General features: G+C 46.2%; 1 protein-coding gene across 1 annotated transcript in view; it reads left to right on the forward strand.

Annotated features, from left to right (window-relative positions):
• The first annotated feature begins 834 nt into the window (after positions 1-834).
• PHF21A (PHD finger protein 21A) overlaps positions 835-25,072 on the forward strand; it is a 307,695-nt gene continuing 283,457 nt past the window's right edge. Inside the window, exon 1 of the mRNA XM_063944307.1 lies at positions 835-939. The gene's annotated coding sequence lies outside the window, so the exon portion shown is untranslated. The remainder of the gene's footprint in view (positions 940-25,072) is intronic.

Raw genomic sequence — 25,072 nt, forward strand, 5'->3', positions numbered from 1 at the left:
CCCTCCCTCTCTTCCCCCACCTCCCCTCTTTCTTCCTCTCTCTCTCTCTTTACTTTACTTTTCTTTACTTTACATCCGGGTTTTTTCCCTAGGCAATGAAAGCCGCATCACACCCCGTTCCTTAGGCAAAGTGAAATAAATCCGCCGCACCGACACGTGAAGTAGTCCGCTCTTTCCTTCGCGTTCCTCTACTCCTGGGGGGACCCGGAGCTCCCAGCTCCCGCACCGTGCCGGGGTTCTCCGCAGCGGGGGAGACCCCGGCCAACTTCCCGTGGCCGTTTGTCGGCCGAGCGTCTCTTCCCCCTCGTCCCATCGCACACCCCCCCCCCCCCTCCTTCTCCCTCCGCTCGCCGGCCGCTCGGGCCCTTTTTTCCTTTTTCCTACGTCACGGGGGCATGGGAGCGCGCGCGTGCCCGGCCGCACGCCCCGCTCAGCGGATAGGACCCCGCGGGAGCGCGCCTGGCTGAGGGGAGGGAGGGGTGAGAAAGGGGGAGAGAGAGAGAGAGAGAGAGTGCGGCGGAGGGATCCGGCTCCGGGTGCACTGCGGCTCGGGGAGGGAGAGAGTTCTTCTTTTGCCATCACTTTCTCTTTATTTATTTATTTGCCCCCCCTTGCCCGGCCGGGGGCAATTAATACTCCCTCGTTACCCGGCGCTTGCCGCTTTCCCCCTTTTCTCTACCCTTATTCCCCTTCCCCACCTCCTTCTCCTGGAAGGGGGCAGAGGGCTGGTAGTTCAGGGGGGTGCCCCCCGTGTTATTTACCCCCAGCCGGTGGGGGCCGGGGGGGCTGAGAGGGAAGATGTGGCGGTGACAGCCTCTCCCCCCTCCCCTGAAAGAAGAGGAGGAAAAAAGAAGAAAGAAACAAGAAGAAGAAGAGGAGGAGGAGTGGGGAGCAGTCCCGGCGACCCCCACCCCCCGGAGCGGGGCACCCCTGCAGCAGGTGTGGGCAGTGGGGGGACCAGGCTGGGGCCGGTGGGGCCGTTAGGCCGGGTGGGCACTGGGGGCTGGGGAAGAGGAAGAGGTGGTGGTGGGAGAGTGGGAGCTGGAAGTTGTGAGTGAGAAGTGAGGCTGAGCAGGCCCGGGAGCCGGGGAGTGTGGTGCTGAGGGGACAGCTGAGCACTGGGGGTGTCTCGTACTCACAGGAGGGTCACCCCCAGCAGGCACTTGCCTGAGTGAGCTGGGGGGTGGGGGGAGGTCACACTGCACTCAGCACCTCTGCACAAGTGTAAGTTATGGGGGGGGGGAATGCTGTGATAAGTGTGACGAGTGTGACACTGATTTAAAGTGATGAATAAGCACAACTCTGATTGGGACTAGATAATAAGGGACCTGAGTGTGAGTGTACACTTACTACCTGCACCTCTCCTGGCCCCCATCATCCCAAATGCTCTTCATGTGGGATAGCAGCACTGTTACACTGTACACAATCTGCTTTGTGTATCATCTGTAAGGAGTAGTTTGCATTTGGCTGTTGGATAGTGGAAAGCTGGGTGGGCGGCGTGTGGAACTACACATCCCAGCAGTCCCATACAGCATTCTTCTGCTTTTGCCATTGATACTGTTGGGAGTTGTGTCAAGTGTGACAGTTGTGTGGGGTTTTATTTTTGTGCCATCGATAGTTGTATGACGTGGGGAATAACCAGGTGTGTGTGACTGAATGACAGAACATAACTTTTGTGGCTAATGACAAAATCCATACCACGCTTATGACAGTTATTTGCAAATTAATTTCATTGTAATGTCTCATGCTCCCACTTTATAATATTATTATTATTATTCTTTATTTATATGGCGCCACAAGGGTTCCGTAGCGCCTGACAAAGTACATAAACAAAATGAGAGACATGAAAACAGTGAATTAAGTGCCCAATTTTTATGAATGCCATCATTTAATACCATGTTTACTCTGTGAACAAATTTACATGTATGAATTGAATAACTTTTTGCTCAGTTTATAATGTCAGCATCACTAAATGTCACTTTTGGCATGTTTAATCCGGTGTTATATTGATATGGGTCACACGCGGCCCATCAAGCCTTAATTTGCAGCCCCCACCTCTTTCAGTTTTGTTACATTTGTTTGCTATACCTTATATTGCTTGTTTAAAAGGCAGGCTGTTATATTATCACATAATTGTCTCATTCATTGATTAAATGTGTTTAATCTACTACTGAGATTTAAAGCCATGCGCAGCCCTCTTGGAAGTTGGAGGGCCACCCAGTGCGGCTCTCAAAGTGTATCAGGTCACCTATCACCGATATAGAAGAACCTTAATAATAATGAATAATTATGACTTATGTAACTTTATTTTCTTTTGAAATGCAATTTAAAAAGGGTTCATAGTATGTAGGCGTTGTGGCTCCGGGGTGTGTGCGGCAGTGGGCACCGTTTATATAGGAGAGAGTGAAAGTGACAAAGTTTGTTCTGTGGTTTGGGGCATATCATACAAGTGACTTGGCAGACAACACATGAGATGTTTTAATTTAGTGTGACGTTCTCTGTAAGGTATTGATTAGGAGAAAGTTATTCCTGTGATTGTCTAACGATGGCTAAATATTTTATCAGAGCTATTTATTTGTGTGATGTTTGGAAATGTCTATGTTGGGGGTGACTTTACTTTGTATTTCTGGAAATGTGGATCCATTCGCTATGGAAAGATAAGAGTGTAATTTGCTCTTGTTTCTCAACCGAAATCTGTCATCCCTTTCTATATCACAGTACATCTGTAAATACTTGTGTTTGTTGAATGTGAAAATCCAGTGTATTTAACGCTCTTCTGCTTCAAGCAGTGACAGGCAAACTGATATACTTTGGGGGTCACATGTGATGACCCTCTAACCTTCTGAAGGATGGTACAGCTAATTTTTCTGAATCCCAATAGTAAATGAAATGAATAAATGTAATCGCTGAAAAAGGCACATGGCTGTAAGGGAACTAGGCTCGCAGGAACTATTCTCACATGTGGGTGTCCACTTGCCACCGAGCCCGCATGGGGCTTATTGCCCCCCTCGCCGCATTTAGTTGCCAGGATCCCACGGTCTGTATACTGACCGCCAGGATCTCCAGCGGCGGTAACGCATACCCAACCCGTCTGTAATATGTCAGCAGGCTTTTAAACAAGCATTACAACAAATATGACAACAAAGCATGAAGGTCCTGGGGGCCACAAGTGACGGCTTTGAGAGCCACATATGGCCCTGGGGCTGCCTGTTTGCCGTCACTGGTTTAAGGGGGCATACCTATGTAGGTGTTTTTAAAAACGTGTTTATTAGTTTGTGTGTTATTAAAGACTGTGTCCCCCTGATGTAAAGTATTACACATGACCTCCGAGTTGCGCGTCCTATATAAAAGCACTTAGCCACGATGCACCTCAGTGACTTAGTATCTATCAATGTTTTTTTTATTTTTTTTTATTGAATGCATGTTAACTTCTGTATTTTATACTTTCTGTATATGTAATCATTTCTCTGTACATTTCTCCATCGCTGTGTTGACAACATAAGTGTATGTACAGCAGTACTCGTATAGGGTTACATTGATGCCAGTGTATGGTTGTATGACATTAGCTATAGCATCCTCAGATAACTAGTTGCAACTCCCCCCCCCCCCTGCAAAGGGCCCTTGGTCGTGTTATGTAACATTAGATGGTGCAAGCTGACGGTGTACTGACCTCTATGCTATGTGGCTAATATCTGACTTAAATTCTGGTGTTCTTTAAAAGCTGTTTCAGTGAAGTTGCTAATGTTTTCATGGAGTGGAACCTGGCAAATTAATCTGTACCAACCAGTCTGAGCCAATATTGCGTTGCTTTACTCCTTCACAAAATAAAAGAACGCCTGTGATTTTAATTCTTCACATTTGTCTCTCTCTCTCTCTCTCTCTCTCTCTCTCTCTCTCTCTCTCTCTCTCTCTCTCTCTCTCTCTCTCTCTCTCTCTCTCTCTCTCTCTCTCTCTCTCTCTCTCTCTCTCTCTCATATATGTGAATCACAGCAGTCTGTAGTTTGCCAGCTCCCTTCCATAGTTTCGCCGCCTTTATTCCTAACTGAGGTTGTTTCCCATGTTGTCTTATTTTCTTTTCCCCCCTCCTGCAATCACAGCTGCCATTCTAACACTCAGGAAGGCCTGATGCTCCCTCCTCCGCCCCCTCACACTTTACAGGGGTCTGTAGAGGACATGTGCCGAATAACGGCTCACGTTCTGAGGGGCTTTGTGCGATGAGAACCTGACATTCCCTAATTTCAATGAAGAGACTTGTGATTGGCCTTTGTGTTACTGAATTGTCAGTGGCTGGGATTTGTGCTGGAAACATGCAGTTGTGCGGCTGCAGGAAATATTAAGTGATGTTGAGGTCTACAGCTAGGCAATTAAGCTGATTCTAGATGTAACTGCGGGGAGTTTGCACTTATCTGTTTCCCTGACATGTTGATGAATAGAAATATATACTATATGCTGTTAACAGAGTGTACAGTGTAATGCCATTTATTTATGTTTGTGTATTTTTGCGGTTCAGGCATGCTAATTATTGTTACATTTGTTAGGCCTAGTCCTTACTCCCTGACAACTTTATTACGTCCAGTGTGAAGCTTTTTCATTGGCGGCAGTGTATTTCTGCACACTGCAATCCATCTGCCACACTGAGGGCTTTGAAGGGACAGGTGGCTAAGAAGTCCATCCGAGAGCTTGTTATTTACTTACTGGCAGGGAAATGAATTTTCTATATTTCAGTGCTGGGAGTGGCTCCAGTCTTTGTCTTTTTCCATGTTTGATCTGTGTAGCATCAGTACGTATGCTGGAGCATGTGTAGAAGGATGCTAATGCATGCCAGGTTCTGTACAGGACATTCTGTTATGTTAGCATATTTGGTAGACTGAGACTGTTTTGCTGTAGTGTTTTTTTTTTTTTTCTTTTTTTCTTTTTCTTTCCATCAGATGATGATGAAAGTGCTTAGAGGCCTTGCATATCGCTGGGTCTGTTCTTCTCATGGGTTATCAGTGCTGTAAACCCATGTAATGTCCATTTATTTTTAATATATGACATTTACAATTGCGTTGTGTTTTTTTTTTTTTTTTTATTGCCGCTGAATACACAATTTTATTTTTTGGACAGTAATTTAGCTTTTTACTTGCACTTGTAAATGTCATCATTTTAATAATAAAAATTTGACGCGTATTGACTAGTGAGAACTGTGATAATGCATCACAGTATACAGGGGGTAATTCAGGCCTGATCGGAGCAGCAAATTTGTTAGCAGTTGGGCAAGACCATGTGTACTGTGGGGGGGGGGGCGGGCAGATGTAACATGTGCGGAGAGTTAGATTTGGGTGGGGATCAAACTGAAATTTAAATTGTAATGTAAAAATAAAGCAGCCAGTATTTACCCTGCACAGAAACAAAATAACCCAACCAAATCTCACTCTCTCTGCACATGTTACATCTGCCCCCCCTGCAGTGCACATGGTTTTGCCGAACTGATAACAAATTTGCTGCTACGATCAGGTCTGAATTACCCCCACAGTCTCATACCCATACTGAGCTGAGTCTACAAATATTTTGCTTTTATTTATTAACCTAATTTTTAATTTTGGGGTTTACTCCTGTACATATTACACAAACACCCCAAGCACAATACATGTTGTGTCTGAAATACAGCATGCTTTTTAAAGGGGTTGTGCATACTTATTGCTCTCTCTTGAGTCCAGCATTTTGTGAATTGTGCACGGTGCTGGTGTTTCTTTTTAGCTTGGAGAGATTCAGTGCAGTGGCTGAGACAGCCTGTTACTGAGCGGAGAGGTGTGAGTGTACACAAGACGCGTTCCCCAAACAGCTCAACGATACGTTTTAAACTACAGCCGACTAATCTACCACAGGCAAAACACAATAGTTTTACCTATTGTGTATTTGCATTGAATCATTGCTAGCAGCTTAGGGAAAGTCATTCTGTGTCCAGTGGGTACAAGGTTCAGTGTCAACAGATGACTGATTTGCTAGTGCAATATAGAAGCAAGAAATCTGAAAAGGTGTGCACTTTTTGTGTGCTTAGTTATGCAGCAAATACTATAAATGTATGTACTGTCATGATGTCTCCAATGTAACCATGACCTTTTTTTTTAGAGGGATCTAAAAAAGCACTACTACAAACACAGTGTTGGGGTCATGCGTTTGCTAAGTAATAATGGACATATAGGTGTGGAGTTTGCACTTTCTCTCCATGTTTACGTAAATTTCCTCTGTGTTCTCCAGTTTTTGTCCACACGCCAAAAATATACTGGCTACTTGGCTCGTTGACTAGACTGGGCATGTGTGTTTGAATTTAGCATTTGTACTCCACTAATGTGAATGACACATATTGTCACAATATGGTAGTCCTATATAAATAAGTGAAAAATATTACTACAGTTCATAAAATAATTGATATATAATATTCCATGCTGCAGTGTACAGTCCACCTATACAAGTAACCATAGTGGGAGAGAAATGATGCAGGTTCTCTGTTGGAATTTGGCCTTAAAGTGATTCCAGTCCGACTGACAATATCACATTACATTTGTATCCCATCTCTATAGAGACTATAATTTCCACTAAAGGGGATGACAAATAAATGTAGTAACAGTGAAGAGAAGGTGTAATGTGGAGGGTTAACTGTAAATTTGCCCTCTTGCAAAACTGCCTCTGAAACTCTTTGGGGCGTATGTAGCAAACAATATTTGAGCTTGATTCAATTCAGTGCGGATTGAATAATGCCGGGAATTTGCTCCCGGTGCTATTCAATTCAGCGTGCTGTCATGTCGGATAAGGACGGTTCTCACGGACTAACTGTGGTTTGTTGCGAGAACCGTCATTTTCCGACTAAAGTTCCTGGTGCGATTGTTTCCTCCATGCTAAGGGCAGAAATCAGTATCGCGTCAGCACTTTTGTTGGATTTCTGCTTGCACCCCTCTGGGGGTGCGAGAAAAAATCCTTTCGTTGGGCGTCACATTGCGCTGCATTGAATAACACAGGGAGTCCATTCCCGGCACTATTCAATCCGCTCTGAATTGAGTCAAGCCCTTTGTGGGATATCCTACAAAACACCAGTCCTTCACATCGCCCTCCTATCGCCCTCTGTGATTTTTATTTATTTCCCCCCAAATTATTTTTTTTATTTTTTTTTTATGATTATTATTATTATTATTATTATTATTATTAATTTTTTTTTTTTTCATACATTCAAGCGATCTTAACCTTTTGCTGCAATACATTATTAGGACAAAGTCCAGATAATTAATAAAAAATGGCCCATACATACGGTGAGATACGGGCTATGCCCGATTCTCACTATGCGACAGGGGCTAGGTCAGCACATAGCCTGTATCGCAAGCACATACTGAGTGTGCTTGCGATACGGACTGTGTGCAATTTTGGCTAAGTGTCAGTTTTGACTATTTCTTCTATAGCGATAGACTGTGCAGGCAAGTCAATTTTGACTATCTATTCTTGCGATGCCAATGCGTGGTCGGCATCGCAAGAATAGATAGTCAAAATTAACTTGCCTGCACAGTCTATCGAATCGGGATCGCAAGGTGACTTTCACCTTGCGATCTGCACTAACTTTTCTTACGATTTTGACTATATAGTCAAAATCGTAAGAAAAAATCTCACCTTGTGTACACACCATTAGAGTGACAAATTATTGCAACGTTACTTGTGTCTACTGGCCGTTACGTAACGGCAACCTGTCAGGTTCAGGCCTGTACAATGCACATCCCAATAGGGGTGCAGTATGTGATGCCGGTGGTCGGGATCTCAGCGCCCAGCATAGCGGCGCCGGCAGCTGGGTGAGCGCAGAAGAGCATTTGTGGGCTCGCTGCGCTCGCCATGCTGCGGGCACGGCTATTTATTCTCCCTCCAGGAAGGTCCTGGACCCCCAAAAGGGAGAATAGTTGTTGATATGCAGCGTGTCGGGATTCCGGCGCCGGTATACTGAGCGCCGGCATACTGAATACCACCCCCCAATAGTTTATGTAAACATAAACAAATATCCATTACAGATACTATTTAGTCAATAAACAATGTAAAGCAGTACTATAAAACAGAATTCATACACTGCTCATGTGTAAAGATGGATAGGAGTCACTTCATTAAGAGTGTAAAAAAGTTTAGTGATACATTTATTGTTTCAGCTTATGTCCCAGTAAAGTGACTTTACCTCTGTTTTGGAAAGGTTGTTGCCAAGATCATTCTAAAGGTGTGTACACACGGTGCAATGCGCCGCATGCCGGCGTTGACTATTCAACCGCCAATCTAGTCAATGTTGGTCTCTGTTTTTCCTTGCGATGTCGGTCCCGCCGAACCGCGCATCGCCATCGCAAGGACTATACGTACGGTGCGCTATGCACTACATTTTCTTACGATTTTGACTATATAGTCAAAATCGTAAAAAAAAATCGAACCGTGTGTACACACCTTTAGCGTATCCATTACTGAAGTAATCTGCAGTTCATCCAAATTACTGTATCTATACACTGATGTGACTGGCTCCATAAGGTCTCTGCTTGTTTGCCAGCTTGTGTAAGGTACTTTGGTCATTACAACTAATAAGCATATCTGAAATTTTAGCTACTGTATTACTTTATTATATCACACCACGTCTGCATGTTTGTCATGGTTTCTGAAAACCGATACTGTATTGCCAAGATCTTCAACAGATCGCTGGAGCTACAGAAAGTCCCTTCCTGCCTCAAAAGGTCCACTAACGTCTCGGTACCCAAGAAACCCTCTATCACAAACCTGAACGACTTCAGGCCGATAGCACTGACGTTTGTGGTCATGAAAACGTTTGAGCGTCTGGTTTTGAATCACCTGAAAACTGTGAATGGACCCCCTACAGTTCGCCTATCGATCGAATCGGTGGGTCGAGGATGCAGTCAACCTAGCTAGGCCTGCACTACATTCTAAAGCACCTAGACATTCCCGGTACCTACGCGAGGGTCCTGTTTGTCGATTTCAGCTCGGCCTTCAATACAATCGTCCCCAGCATCCTCCACTCCAAATTACTTCGCCTAGGGGTCCCAGAAGCTACCTGTTCCTGGATAGTAGACTTCCTGACAGATAGGACACAGGTGGTGAAAGCGGGGGATTTCACCTCTCAAACGCGGTCCGTTAGTACAGGGGCCCCTCAGGGCTGTGTCCTCTCACCCCTGCTCTTCTCCGTGTACACAAACGACTGCACCTCAGAGGCGCAATCAGTAAATATCAAATTCGCAGACTACACCACCGTCATCAGCCTTATTAAGGATGGGGACGAATCGGTCTATAGATGGGAAGTAGACCGGTTAGCCCAGTGGCGCAGCCACAAGAACATTGAGCTCAACCCCCTCAAAATTGTTGAGATGATGGTGGACTTCAGGAAGAAGTCAGCTAGTGCACCTCCGCTAACGATTACTGACAGAGTGGTATCGCTAGTGGACTCCTTCAAGTTCCCAGGGACCACAATCTCCAGGAACCCTTAAATGAGAGTCCAACGATGACGCCACTGTCGGGAAAGAGCAGCAGTGGTTGTTCTTCCTCGGGCAACTTAGGAAGTTCAACATCCCACAGAAGCTTCTGCTCCTCTTCTACTCCACAATTGTGGAGTCGGTAGTGTGCTCCTCGATACTGGTATGGTACGGCTCCGCTAGCGCGAGGGACAGATGCAGGCTCCAAAAGGTGGTCAGAACCGCAGAGAAGATCGGGGCCAACCTTCCCTCAGTCCAGGACCTGAACCTGTCCAGAGCTAAAAAGCTGGCAACGAAGATGGTAAATGACCAGCTACACCCCGGCCACAACATGTTTAACCTGCTTCCTTCAGGCAGGAGTTACAGGTCCACCAGAAGCCTCAAAAGTTTCTTTCCCCAAGCGGTCTGCCTGCTGAGCCCCTGAACATTGACTGACTAGACGTACATGTAACACACTTGTGTCCATACGGTATACCTATCTGTATGACTTTACTCCCCCCCCCCCCCGCTTATCTGTTACCTACTTGGCTGTTGTTTCCTAGTATACGCAAGTATACCTGGCCAGTAAGGCTGATTCTGATTCTCTCGCCGCTTCAGGTCCCGTGAGACTCTGCTAGTGCCGGGCGCTTATCTCTCCAAAAATGCGTCTTAAGGCCCACCATACACACTGGCCGATTTTGAGCTTGGTGTAGCTCACTTTTGGCATTTTGAGCTACTTTGAGCTTGAACTCGGCCAGTGTGTATGGCTGGGCGATGAGCGCTTATTTGCGCTCCCACATCATCGCTGGCGGCCGCGGCCGTCCATCGGGCTGTTTTACCAGTTGAGTGAACCACTTTCCACAGTCTCCTACTGTGGAAAGTGGTTCACCCCCTGTGAACATCGCTGGGCACAGTAAAAATCGCTCAGTCTGTATGCACTAAGCTATTTTCTTGCCAGCGATGTTAAATCATTGCCCAGCATACACACGGGGAAAAAACGCCCAGTGTGTATGGACCTGTAGTTGCAATGTGATGCGGCTAGGATGTACCAGGAGACTATGTTGATAAATGTTATATGCAACAATTGTTTATCTGTGCGTGACTGTGTCTCTGGGGGTGATTCCGTTGTTTCTTCCCGCAGCCGGCACTGGATGGCGCTCAATGGAGCAATTCAATTGTTGCTTCATTCAGGCGCTATGAGCTGCGGGGAGACACATTTCAGCTCGCAGCCCCTGTGCTGGCGAGCTAAAATGTTGTGAAAGTGACCGGTTTGGTTGGGTATAGCCGTGTGTACATAGCTAAGCCCGGGCTGGTCTGGGCGCAATTAGCGCAATACTAAATCAACAACAATTGAATATCTCGCCCCCATCCCCGATCTCCTGTCACTGTAGACTTCAGATCGGGCACAATAAACAGTTGAATCTTTCTCCCCCTCTGAATCTGTATATGAAGTGCCACACTGTAGCAGCTGCAGCTTTTTCCCAATGCATGCAAGTGTTGCATATCAAATTAATCATCACAGTCTCCTGGTGCATTCTAGTCACATTGTGTTGCGACTAATATACATGTTTGCCAAAAAAAGGACGCCCAACAGTAACTAAGTTGCAAGGGACGTAGCGGTTCACTCGTGCTGTGTGGCGTATTGAGACTGGCTGTATGACACATCTGGATATACATATGTTATGCGAGTATGATACAAATATGTGTATATGAAGTATAACCATAGCGACCTTTTGCTTTCGTCTAATCCAGAGGGGGAGTAGCTAAAATGTGTGTTTATGTATATGGCGCTCTTACTGCGCACTGCAATACCATAAAAACAATTAATTATTTTTCATATTGAACATTTTGTTGTGCTAGTCTTCTACTTTTACAACCATTAATTATGTTTATCTTTTTTAAATACATACACAGTAACTTGCTTCCTATACGTTGCGTTATAGTACCACCTGGTTAATTGTAATGGCATTAATGCATGATAACACACATGAGGAAAATAACTGCGTCCCTCCCTCACTGTCTTGTACTTCTTAACATTAGCTTTATTTAAATTAGCTGCATTTCTTGTCTGTCTTGTGGGCTGCAGATTCTGTGTCATGAATCCTAGGACGGATTAAGGAAAACTCAGACTTCTACAGTTTGATGTAACAATGGGCCTAAGACAGACCTGATCGCTAGGCTGTGTTTTCGTACAGCCTGCGATCAGGTCTGAACTGCGCATGCACCGCGATGGGGATCGGCAGGCAGCGACTGGATGTGCGAAAAAAGCGATCGCACGGGCGATCGCAAGGTGACTGACAGGAAGAGGCCGTTTGTGGGTGGCAACTGACCGTTTTAGGGGAGTGTCCGGAAAAACGCAGGAGGGACCAGGGGTTTTTTAAGGGAGGGTTTCTGAGTTCAGCTCCGGCCCCGATCATCGCACTGGAAGAGTAAGTCCTGGGCTGTGCAGAGACTACACAAACTTCTGTCTGTGCAGCTCTCCTGCACATGCGATCGCACCCCTGCACAGCGATTTCCCCCTCCCCCTGTAGGCGGCAACTACCTGATCGCAGGGATGCAAAAAAAACACACCGACGCGATCTGGTCTGAATTGGGCCCATAGTAAACATAGGGATGTCACACTTGGGTTAATACTGCTGGATACTTTAGGACCAAAACGATTGATCTTCTCAGGCCGTAGAAGGTGACTAGATAAGGAGTCCTGTGGCTATAACAACCAGTACATGTACTACGCTTCTGTCTTGTTCCGCTACCTATAAAATAAGTTACTGACAGGTCTACTGGTATTGTTCTCAGCATAAAAAGTGTATTACCATATAGGACCAGATTTATCAAGCCTTGAAAAGTGATAACACGGTGATAAAGCACCAACCAATCAGCTCCTGCCTGCCATTTTTCAAACCCAGCCCGAAGAGCTGATTGGCTGGTACTTTATCACCTTGCGATTTATCACTGTACAAAGCGTTATAAATGGGGGCCTTAGTTGCATAGCGCAAGCATATTCCATCGCGCTTTACTGTTCAGGAATTTCAGGAGTAACAGTCTGGTCTCATGAAATGTAAATGTTTATTGGGTTTATGGGTTTTCCAAGGGCAGTGATGTTCTTTTGATTGGCGTGGGGATTGAATGAGCTGGTCTGTGCAGTGTGGCAAAAATGGTTACAGATTTGGCAGTGGGTAGCCGGATTTATTGTGGGAAATGGTTTTACCTGTTGTGACTCGGAACTTCAGCTTCTACATGAAAGTTGTCGTTGCGCTGTGAAATAAAAATAAAAAAGAAATATATATATATATATATAATATATATATATATATATATATACACACATATACAGGAGGGGGGGGGGGATATAGCGACCAGTGGTGTCTAAAAGAGATGCAGTAAAAATATCTAATATAATATTTGTGTTTAAAAGAATAATCAGAAAGGGTAGAACTATATAAACCAATATGAAATTTATTGAGTACAATTTTAAAACATAAAAATTGAATTAAGATAAATTTGAGCAGAAAAAACTTTTTTTCAAAATTGGGATAAAAACAATATACACAATACAATATAATACCAGTTTAAAAGATATAAAGATTTTGCTTAACTTGGTATGAGGTCACTGCCAGGTTGTCCAACGCGTTTCGTCATTCAGACTTCATCAAGGGGTAACTTTTAAACTGGTATTATATTGTATTGTGTATATTGTTTTTATCCCAATTTAAAAAAAAAAAAATTTCTGCTCAAATTTATCTTAATTCAATTTTTATGTTTTAAAATTGTACTCAATAAATTTTATATTGTTTTATATAGTTCTACCCTTTCTGATTATTCTTTTAAACACAAATATTATATTAGTTTTTTTTATCCAACTATTTTTACTGCATCTCTTTTAGACACCACTGGTCGCTATATCCCCCCCCCCACCCCCCCCCCCTCCTGTGTGTTATTAAGTTCACTACAGGGAACTACCATCCCTGTTTTTTGGGGGACAGCTGACGCCCTGCATAAGTATATATATGTATATGTATATATATATATATATATATATATATATATATATATATATATATATATATATATATATATATATATTATACATACGCACACACCCGGAAAGTATTCACAGCGCTTCACTTTTTCCGCATTTTGTTATGTTACAGCCTTACTTATTCAAAACGCAATACCCCATAATGACAATGTGAAAGTGTTTTTGAGATTTTTGCAAATTTATTAAAAATAAAAAACTGAGAAATCACATGTACATACTGGGGTATATGCAATTGCGGTCGAATTCCCGAAATTGTCGAATTTCGGGTCATTTTCGACCAAAAAAAAAAAATTTCGCCTATGCAATTCAGTGCTTTCCGACCAAAAAACGGACTTTCAAAATTCGACTTTTTGAAATTCGAATTTTTGCAAATTCGACTTTTCTGCAATGATATAAGTGCTGCAATTCGACCAAAGCATATTCAATTCAAGTTTGGAAATTCGACAGCAGTGCTTTTAGACAGCAAATTCGTCATTTTCAATCCGCCACACTTTGGAGGGTGAAAACAAATAAAAAAAATTTAAACATGTTTTTTTTTGTGTTTTTTTTTTTTTTTTTGGAATAGCAGATCTATTTATATTAGAAGGGATTAGGTACTTTTTTTTTTTTTTTTTTTTTTGGAGGCACAAATATTATTTATATATTTTTTAAAATATTATTTTTTTAAATTTTTTTTTTTTATTGCTGGAACGGTAAAATCCTAAAAAAAAATGGCGTGGGGTCCCCCCTCCAAAGCATAACCAGCCTCGGGCTCTTCGAGCTGGTCCTGGTTCTAAAAATGCGGGGAAAAATTGACAGGGGATCCCCCGTATTTTTAAAACCAGCACCGGGCTCTGCGCCTGGTGCTGGTGCCAAAAATACGGGGGACAAAAAGCGTAGGGGTCCCCCGTATTTTTAACACCAGCATCGGGCTCCACTAGCTGGACAGATAATGCCACAGCCGGGGGTCACTTTTATGCCGTGCCCTGCGGCCGTGGCATTAAATATCCAACTAGTCACCCCTGGCCGGGGTACCCTGGGGGAGTGGGGACCCCTTCAATCAAGGGGTCCCCCCCCCCCAGCCACCCAAGGGCCAGGGGTGAAGCCCGAGGCTGTTCCCCCCCCCCATCCAATGGGCTGCGGATGGGGGGGGCTGATAGCCTTTTGTGATCATGAAAAGAATATTGTTTTTTCCAGCAGTACTACAAGTCCCAGCAAGCCTCCCCCGCAAGCTGGTACTTGGAGAACCACAAGTACCAGCATGCGGGAGAAAAGCGGGCCCGCTGGTACCTGTAGTACTACTGGGAAAAAAATACCCAAATAAAAAAAGGACACACACACAGTCGACAGTAAAACTTTATTTAATACGTCGACACACACATACTTACCTATGTTCACACGCCGACATCGGTCCTCTTCTCCATGTAGAATCCACGGATACCTGAAAATAAAAGATCAATATACTCACCTCAACCAGGGTCCAGAGATAAATCCACGTACTTGTAGAAAATAACAAACCGGACACCCGACCAAACGGACTGAAAGGGGTCCCATGCTGACACATGGGACCCCTATCCCCGAATGCAGAGAGACCTCTCAGTGACAGCTGTCACTGAAAGGTCTCTAAAGCCAATCAGGAAGCGCAACTTCGTTGCGCTCACCTGATTGGCTGTGCGCTGTCTGAACTCAGACAGCGCATCGCACAGCCCCGTCCATTATATTCAATGGTGGGAACTTAGCGGCTAGCGGTGAGGTCACCCGCCGGTCAGCGGCTGACCGCGGGTTAACCCCACCGCTACCCGCAAAGTTCCCACCATTGAAAGTAATGGAGCGGCTTTGCGATGCGCTGTCTGACAGCACAGACAGCGCACAGCCAATCAGGTGAGCGCCACGGAAGTAGCACTTCCTGATTGGCTGAAGGGACTTCAGTGACAGGAGTCACGTGATGTCCCGGCATTCGGGAGAAAAGGGGTCTGATGTGTCAGCATGGGACCCCTTTCAGTCCGGTATGGAGCGGGTATTTGCGTTTTTTTTTTTACAAGTACGTGGATTTATCTCTCTGGACGTGGATTTATCTCTGGACGCTGGAAGGTGAGTATAATTTTTTCACAGGTACCTCGGATCGTCGGAGACCGTGGCAGTCGGCGTGTCAACATAGGTAAGTATGTGTGTGTCGGTAGTGTGTAATAAAGTTTTACTTTCACGGTGTGTGTGTACTGTTTTTATTTGGGTATTTTTTTTCCAGCAGTACTACAGGTACCAGCGGGCCCGTTTTTCTCCCGCATGCTGGTACTTGTGGTTCTCCAAGTACCAGCTTGCGGGGGAGGCTTGCTGGGACTTGTAGTACTACTGGAAAAAACAATATCTTTTTATTATCACAAAAGGCTATCAGCCCCCCCATCCGCAGCCATTGGATGGGGGGGACAGCCTCGGGCTTCACCCCTGGCCCTTGGGTGGCTGGGGGGGGGGGGGGGGGGGAACCCTTGATTGAAGGGTCCCCACTCCCCCAGGGTACCCCTGCCAGGGGTGACTAGTTGGGTAGTTAATGCACGGCCGCAGGGCACGGCATAAAAGTGACCCCCGGCTGTGGCATTATCTGTCCAGCTAGTGGAGCCCGATGCTGGTGTTAAAAATACGGGGGACCCCTACTCTTTTTGTCCCCGTATTTTTGGCACCAGCACCAGGCGCAAGAGCCCGGTGCTGGTTTTAAAATACGGGGGATACCTGCCCAATTTTTCCCCTGCATTTTTAGAACCAGGACCAGCTCGAAGAGCCCGAGGCTGGTTATGCTTTGGAGGGGGGACCCACACGCCATTTTTTTTCTTCGGGTTTTTTCCCGTTTTTAAAATCGCGGCAAAATCCGCCAAATCGGCCGATTTTCGCCCGCGATTCTGGCGAATCCGTTTTTCATTGAATATGGTGAATTCCGGCAGGCCACCTGCCGGAATTCACCTGGCGAATTTAGTCGAATTAAAAAACGGCGAAAAAATTGCCGCGATTCGCCGTGAATTGCATATACCCCACTGTAAGTATTCACAGCCTTTGCTGAAAACTTTGTTGATACCCCTTTGGCAGCAATTACAGCCTTAAGTCTTTTTGAATATAATGCCACAAGCTTGGCACACCTGTCTTTGGGCAGTTTTGCCCATTTCTTTTTACAGCACCTCCATCAGGTTGGATGGGAAGCGTCGGTGCACATCCATTTTCAGATCTCTCCAGAGATGTTCAGTCAGATTCAAGTCTGAGCTCTGGCTGGGCCACAAGGACACAGAGTTGTCCTGAAACCACTCCTTTTAATATCTAGGCTGTGTGCTTAGGGTCGTTGTCCTGCTGAAAGATGAACCGTCGCCCAGTCTGAGGTCAAGAGCGCTCTGGAGCAAGTTTTCATCCGGGATGTCTCTGTACATTGCTGCATTCATCTTTCCTTCTATCCTGACTAGTCTCCTAGTTCCTGCCGCTGAAAAACATCCCCACAGCGTGAGGCTTCCACCACCATGCTTCACTGTAGGAATGGTATTGGCCTGGTGATGAGCGGTGCCTGGTTCCTCCAAACATGACGCCTGGTATTCACGCCAAAGAGTTCAATCTTTGCTCATCAGACTAGAGAATCTTGTTTCTCATGGTCTGAGAGTCCTTCAGTTGCATTTGGCAAACTCCAGGCGGGCTGCCATGTGCTTTTTACGAGGGAGCGGCGTCCGTCTGGCCACTCTACCATACAGGCCTGATTGGTGGATTGCTGCAGAGATGGTTGTCCTTCTGGAAGGTTCTCCTCTCTCCACAGAGTAATGCTGTAGCTCTGACAAAGTGACCATCGGGTTCCTGGTCACCTCCCTGACTAGGGCTCTTCTCCCCGACCGCTCCGTTTAGACGGCCAGCCAGCTCTAGGAAGAGTCCTGGTGGTTCGAACTTCTTCCATTTACGGATGATGGAGGCCACTGTCCTCATTGGGACCTTCAAAGCAGCAGATACTTTTCTGTACCCTTCCCCAAATTTGTGCCTTGAGACAATCCTGTCTCGGAGGTCTACAGACAATTCCTTTTGACTTCATGCTTGGTTTGTGCTCAGACATGCACTCTCAAGTGTGGGACCTTATATAGATACAGTAGGTGTGTGACTTTCCAAATCAACTGCGTTTTTCGCATGTGAACTCCAATTAAGCTGTAGGAACATCTCAAGGATGATAAGTGGAAACAGGATGCACCTGAGCTCAAATTGAGCTTTATGGCAAAGGCTGTGAATACTTATGTACATGTGATTTCTTAATTTTTTTAATTTTAATAAATTTGCAAAATCAAATTTTTTATTTATTTATTCCATTTTGGAATAAGGCTGTAACATAACAAAAATGTGAAAAAATTGAAGCGCTGTGAATACTTTCCGGATGCACTGTATGTGTGTGCGTGGATCTCTCTCTCTCTCTCTCTCTCTCTCTCTCTCTCTCTCTCTCATAGATATATTTATTCTCCATCTAAATGTGTTCAGTGGCTTAATGGTCCTTTTCAAGCAAGTCTTTAAATCGTCAGGCCGGATTCAATATTAACCTTGCGCTAATACAGTGTCCAGGGCTATTCAATTGTAGCCCGAGATATGCCCACAGGCTGCACTTAATGCGGATTTCAGATTGAGTCTAAGGAGCTGTATGAAGACGCATGGATACTTTTGAGCGAGCTCTTGGTAGCAGCATACGCTGGTGCTGAACATCTGTCAGACACCACCGCGCGGCTGGATGTCCTGCGCCATTTAACGTTCTGCTGACTCCCCATAAGATGTGGATCAGAATCTCTTGTTTTTAAGTGCCCAATCGTGTTGTTTTCCTGACCAGTTAGGGCTATAATACTATCTAAATGTACATGGAGTGACAGATATTTTGTTACTATATTTTACAGTAACATAAAATCTGTTACTTGGTAACTGCATCTTTATTTCCCCAGTTGTGATATGCATAAGTTCTGACTTTGATAAATGCATGGTTTTAATGTTTTGTAAATACCTGGAAAATATCAAAATAGTGTGACGCTATGGCCAAATGCCTGCTGAAATCTATATGGGCAAAGCTTCTGGTGATAGGGGTGGATTAAATACAAACGCAATCTTTAACAATATGGTTAAATTCCGCTCTGATCTAGATCACAGACGTGCGATGAGAGTGCATGTTTGTGATGTAGCCACGCTAGATGAGCTTGTCTACATCTGTATAGCATAACTTGTATAAGGCGACTGACGGTGCTGTGACCGACGGCCGCTACTGTGTGGTGTAATGTGAATTTTTACTATTCTATGGACGTGTCCCATCCCTATAAAGCCACGTCATTATGACGCGCACTGCCCTAAGTGTGTGTGTGTGGAAGGGGGAGCCAACCCTCTCTTGTCCCAGGGCACCATAATGTCTGGTTACGGCTCTATCTTCCACATGAAGAACATGGAATACTGGAAGTGATGATGTGGCCCCCTCAGACATGAAGAGACGGAAGGATTTGAGCAATCCTGCGTCCACAGAAGATCTGTGGTTAGGTTCTCCAAGTTGTTTTGGAAAAACCCTCCCTGCCAAGTGTCTTCAAAAACTGTGTGCAGGTGTACCTAGAAGAATTGATGTTGTTTTGAAGGCAAAGGCTGGTTGCACCAAATAATGACTTGATTTAGATTTCTTTTCTGTTCATTCACTTTACATTTTGTTAATTGATAAAAATAAACTATTGACACTTCTATTTCTGAAAGTGTTATTTGCAGCATTTTTATAAATAATATACACTTGCTTTACTTGTATACATAGCTTGAGTCCTGTTTGGAGAAAGAGCGCTATATAAATAAAATTATTATTTTTATTACAAGCAATCACCTTCTAAATTAAAGGTCAGCTGTAAATGGAAAAATATGACTGCAGACTACCTGTGCTGTGGCTGCCGCTGAGTCGTAGAAGCATTGGCTGTGAGGTTTGCAAGGAAGTAAGGGCCTAATTCAGACTTCAACTTAGATGTGCGAAAAAACGTGTATCGACGATCAATGACTCTGACATGCGGGGGGGGGGGGGGGGGATGCCCAGCACAGGGCAAGTCTGCCCCACATGTCGGACGCAGCCTTCCCCCCTGCCACAGACATGTGAAGGCAGACAACTACCCGCCATGTTTAGGGTCACAGCGGCTGCTTGTGATGTCACGCAGTCACTGCGGCCCGCCCCCCGCAAACGGTCCGGATACGTCTGAGTTTGTCCGGATCGCAACGCCCTGAAGTGCCCCTACCGCCACCGCCTTTGCTTGTCAATCAGACAGAGGCTATCGCAGAACTGAGATGCCTATCGTATCTCACTGTGTGCGCAGTGTGGCTACTGCGCGTGCGCACACTTCACCGGCCATCAGACTGCGAATGCTGCCGTAGCAGTGTTCCAGTCTGAACTAGGCCCTAAGTACATTGCATGCCTCAATTGGAGAGTTTGCTCCGTACAGAGGGAAGCTTTTGCTTTCGGCCTGCATACACATTGTTCTCCATGGCTTTACAAATGGACCTTAGAGTTTTCTGTGGTTTCCTATACTGTACATGATAGATTTAGGGGGATTTCAGTTGTTATCACGTCCCATACTCCCGTCTAAAGGGACGGAAGATCGCAGGGGCGATATTCAATTCATCCCCTTATCTTGCTGATCGCGCCATTACTGTCTGCATTAGTCCGGTAAAGCAGCTAAATCCAACTACACGAATGGGCCGAACCTGAAAAGTGCTGGTTGGGTGCCCACACAGGTCACTTTTCACACATTATAGCTTGCACCACCTGGGAGTGCGAACTGAGATATAAGCGCCGGCAGCCGATTGTGCCCAAACGTAGTTACAATTAAGTAGCTCCATTGGGTTTCATCTGCTGGCTGCCTGCACAAATTAGATTTGTACTACGCCCTTAGAGCCTAAATCAGCATGGATCGTAAGTCTGAGAAATTGCAGTTGTCCGTGAGTAGAAAGGTGCCGCCCTGACAAAGAGAAAAACGCCCCGTGCAAATTTGCAAATGCATTTGCAAATGCTATCCACTCGCAAATGCACACGCAAATCTTGAAACATCGACAAGTCTTTGCCATCTGAGGCTGCCACTAATCTCCAACTGAGACGGGCTGGAAGTGGTCTGCGTTGATGTCAGAGACCCTCCCCAAAATGCCTGTGCACGCCTACGTTTTTTCTGACACACCCAGAGAACGTCAGGTTACCGCCCAGAAACTCCGGCTTCCTGTCAAATAGCGGCTGCATTGCGTTTATGATCTGTACGCATTTTCTGTCACTATTACCCCATGTGCATGCGCAGTGCAAATGCTACGCATGCGCAGTCGTGCAAATTCTCTAGTGATCCATGCTGAATTAGGCCCTTAGTGGTTTTTTTTTTCCTGAAGTGCTAATGTGAAGTCTTTGATGCTGATTCAATTGTTTATCGCGCGCGCCACTAGAGGGCGCCTGACATCATCAAGTTGCGTATTCTGCCGTTCAGGCGCCAAGCTGCCGCGGAGGACACTCTCCTTTCTTTCTTTCTTTCTTTCTTTCTTTCTTTCTTTCTTTCTTTCTTTCTTTCTTTCTTTCTTTCTTTCTTTCTTTCTTTCTTTCTTTCTTTCTTTCTTTCTTTCTTTCTTTCTTTCTTTCTTTCTTTCTTTCTTTCTTTCTTTCTTTTTTTCCTCCTTTTTCTTTTTCTTTTCTTGCAGCATCCTGAGGTGAGAGTGAAAATGTGTGGAAACTCAGCACTTTGGGTTTGGAAGCCCAAAGCAGGGAGTTTAGACATGGGCCAGGCTGCAGGGTTAAGCTTGAGTTATATACAGTAAGGCAGGGTATTCAGTTACTGGTGATATGCCTGTTGGCTGTGCAATGCCAGGGCTTTTATGGTACCGCCACCATTGCAGGTTTTCCTGTGCACCTTTATGGAGTGCAAAATTATATTTCTCTTACGTCCTAGAGGATGCTGGGGACTCCAAAAGGACCATGGGGTATAGACGGGATCCGCAGGAGCTTGGGCACACTGAAAAGACTTTGACTGGGTGTGAACTGACTCCTCCCTCTATGCCCCTCCTCCAGACCTCAGTTAGACTTTGTGCCCAGGACTGACTGGACACACACTAGGGGAGCTCTCCTGAGTTTCTCTAGAAAAGACTTTGTTAGGTTTTTTATTTTCAGGGACACCTGCTGGCTACAGGCTCCCTGCATCGAGGGACTGAGGGGAGAGAAGTCAGACCTACTTCTACTTAGTTAAGGGCTCTGCTTCTTAGGCTACTGGACACCATTAGCTCCAGAGGCTTCGATCACTTGGTGCGCCTAGCTGCTTGTTCCCGGAGCTGCGCCGTCACCCCCCTCACAGAAGCCAGAAGAAAGAAGCCGGGTGAGTATGCAGAAGGCAGAAGACTTCAGTAACTAGGTACAGCGCAGCGGTAGCGCTGCGCTCCATGCTCCCACACACTTCACCAACGGCACTCACAGGGTGCAGGGCGCTGGGGGGGGAGCGCCCTGGGCAGCATGTTACTGGGTCTGTGAAGCTGGCAGAAGGCTTTTCGTTTTTCAGACCCCTACCGGGGCTGAAGCGTGCCAGGAAGGAACGGGGCTTAGCCGCACAGCTCACCAGCGCCATTTTCTCTCATCCACGCCGCTGCAGAGAACGCTGGCCCGGGACCTCCAAGCTCCACTACAAGTAACAGGGAGCTAATCAGGGGGGGGGGGGGGGGCACAGTTATTGGTGCATAATTATTTTTTCCATAGCAGCGCTTTCCACATATATTGTGTTCTAGGATATATGGGCGCTGGGGTGTGAGCTGGCATACTCCCTTTGTGTTTCTCTATCTAGGCTTCCTTGTGAGTCTGTCCCCTAGCTGAGGCAGTGTGTGTGTGTGTGTGTCGGTGTGTCGATACTCCGTGTCGGCATGTCTGAGGCTGAGTGTTATTCCCCGGAGGAGGTTGCTGGGGGAGCAGATGTGGGTCTGGAGTTGGCCCTGATTTACTTACAATGTTAAGTACGCTTAATACAAATGTGGCCTTTGTCTAAAAGGTTGGATAAATCGGAGTCTCAGACTCAGGTATGGAGGAAATCCATGGAGGATGCTTTGTCTCAGGTGCAGACCCCATCAGGGTTGCAAAAGCGGCCTTTTACTCAGTTGGTAGATACGGATACCGACACGGATTCTGATTCCGATGTCGACTTCACTGAGGCTGCTTTACATCCACGGTTAGTTAAGAGTATTCAGTACATGATTGTGGCTATAAAGGATGTTTTACATATTTCTGACGAACCTGCGGTGCAGGAAACAAGGATTTGCTTGTTCAAAGGGAAAAGACCTGAGGTGAAGTTTCCCCCCTCTCATGAAATGAATACTCTTTGCGAAAAGGCTTGGGAGTCGCTGGATAAGAGGTGGCAGATTCCCAAGAGAATTTACATGGCGTATCCTTTCCCCTCTGATGACAGGGAAAAATGGGAGTCGTCTCCAAATGTCGACAAGGCTCTATCCCGGTTGTCTAAGAAGGTGGCGCTTCCGTCCCCTGACACGGCAGCTCTCAAGGATCCGGCGGATCGCAAGCTGGAGATGTCTCTGAAGTCAATTTTCGCAAATACGGGTGCATTGCTCAGACCTGCTGTGGCGTCGGTATGGGTGAGTAGTGCTATTGCTAAATGGGCTGAGAATTTAGCTGCTGATATGGATACGCTTGATGAAGATAATGTTCTTTTAACTCTTGGTTATATCAAGGACGCTGCAGATTATCTGAAGGATGTGGCGAGGGATGTTGGTCTCTTGGGATCAATGGCCAATGCCATGGCGATCTCTGCCAGGAGAGCGCTGTGGATTCATCAATGGAATGCTGATGCCGACTCCAAGAGAGCTATGGAAGCTCTCCCCTTCAAAGGTAATGTCTTGTTTGGTGACGGCTTGGCTGATCTGGTGTCTACCGCGACGGCGGGTAAGTCATCTTTTCTTCCTTATGTTCCCACACAACAGAAAAAGACACCACATCAGCAGATGCAGTCCTTTCGTCCCAATAAATACAAGCGTGGAAAAGGCTCGTCCTTCCTCGCTTCAAAGGGTAGAGGAAGGGGAAGAAAGTCGCCTGCAGTATCAGGCGCCCAGGACCAAAAGTCCTCCCCTGCCTCTACCAAGTCCACCGCATGACGCTGGGGCTACCCTGGGGGAGTCCGGACCGGTGGGGGGCCGTCTGCGGATCTTCAGTCAGCTCTGGGTTCAATCAGGCTTGGACCCTTGGGTCCTAGATATAGTATCTCAGGGATACAAGCTGGAGTTTCAGGAGGTGCCCCCTCACCGGTTTTTAATTTCGGCCTTACCAGTGTCTCTTCCGGACAGGGAGGTGGTGAAGGCAGCAATACAAAAGTTGTGTCAACAGAGGGTCATTGTTCCCGTTCCCCCGTCCCAACGGGGGGAGGGGTTCTACTCGAGCCTCTTTGTGGTACCGAAACCGGACAGTTCGGTCAGACCGATTCTGAACCTAAAGTCCCTCAATCCATACTTGAAGGTTTTCAAGTTCAAGATGGAATCTCTTTGAGCTGTGATTTTCAGCCTAGAAGGGGGGACTTTATGGCGTCAGTCGACATAAAGGATGCATACTTACACGTCCCGATATTTCCTCCGCATCAAGCTTTCCTCAGGTTTGCGGTACAGGATTCTCATTACCAATTTCAGACGTTGCCGTTTGGGCTTTCCACGGCCCCGAGGATTTTCACCAAAGTCATGGCAGAAATGATGGTTCTCCTTCGCAAGCAAGGGGTTACCATTATCCCGTACTTGGACGATCTCCCGATAAAGGCGAGGTCCAGGGAACGGTTGCTGAGAAATGTGAATTTGTCTCTGTCCGTTCTGCGACAACACGGTTGGCTGCTAAATTTGCCAAAGTCTCAGTTGATTCTGACCACTCGGTTGCCATTTCTGGGCGTGATTCTGGACACGGGCTTATGGAAGGTGTTTCTTCCGGAAGACAAAGCTCTGGAACTGCAGACGATGGTCAGGGAGCTTCTGAGGCCGAAAAGTGTGTCGGTTCATCAATGTACTCGGGTTCTGTGGGAAATGGTTGCGGCGTACGAAGCCATTCCGTTTGGCAGGTTTCATGCCCAGGTGTTTCAGTGGGATCTGCTGAGCAAGTGGTCCGGGTCTCACCTGCACATGCACCGGAAGTTAAGTCTATCTCCCAGGGCCAGGATTTCTCTCCTGTGGTGGCTACAAAGTTCTCACCTCCTAGGAGGGCGCCGATTCGGTATCCTAGATTGGGTCCTGTTGACAACAGATGCAAGTCTCCGAGGCTGGGGCGCAGTCACCCAGGGAAGAAATTTCCAGGGGAAATGGTCGCTCCAGGAATCTTGTCTCCACATAAATGTTCTCGAGTTAAGAGCCATTTACAACGGCCTGCTACAAGCAAGAAGCCTTCTTCAGGGTCGGCCTGTCCTGATACAGTCGGACAACATAACAGCGGTGGCGCATATAAACCGTCAAGGCGGTACAAGGAGCAGGGCGGCTATGGCGGAGGCCACAAGAATCCTTCGCTGGACGGAACAGCACGTGAGCGCCCTGTCAGCAGTCTTCCTTCCGGGAGTGGACAACTGGGAAGCAGACTTCCTCAGCAGACACGATCTCCATCCAGGAGAGTGTGCTC

This window comes from Pseudophryne corroboree, chromosome 11 (genome assembly GCF_028390025.1).
Source record: "Pseudophryne corroboree isolate aPseCor3 chromosome 11, aPseCor3.hap2, whole genome shotgun sequence".
Classification (NCBI taxonomy): Eukaryota; Metazoa; Chordata; class Amphibia; order Anura; family Myobatrachidae; genus Pseudophryne; species Pseudophryne corroboree.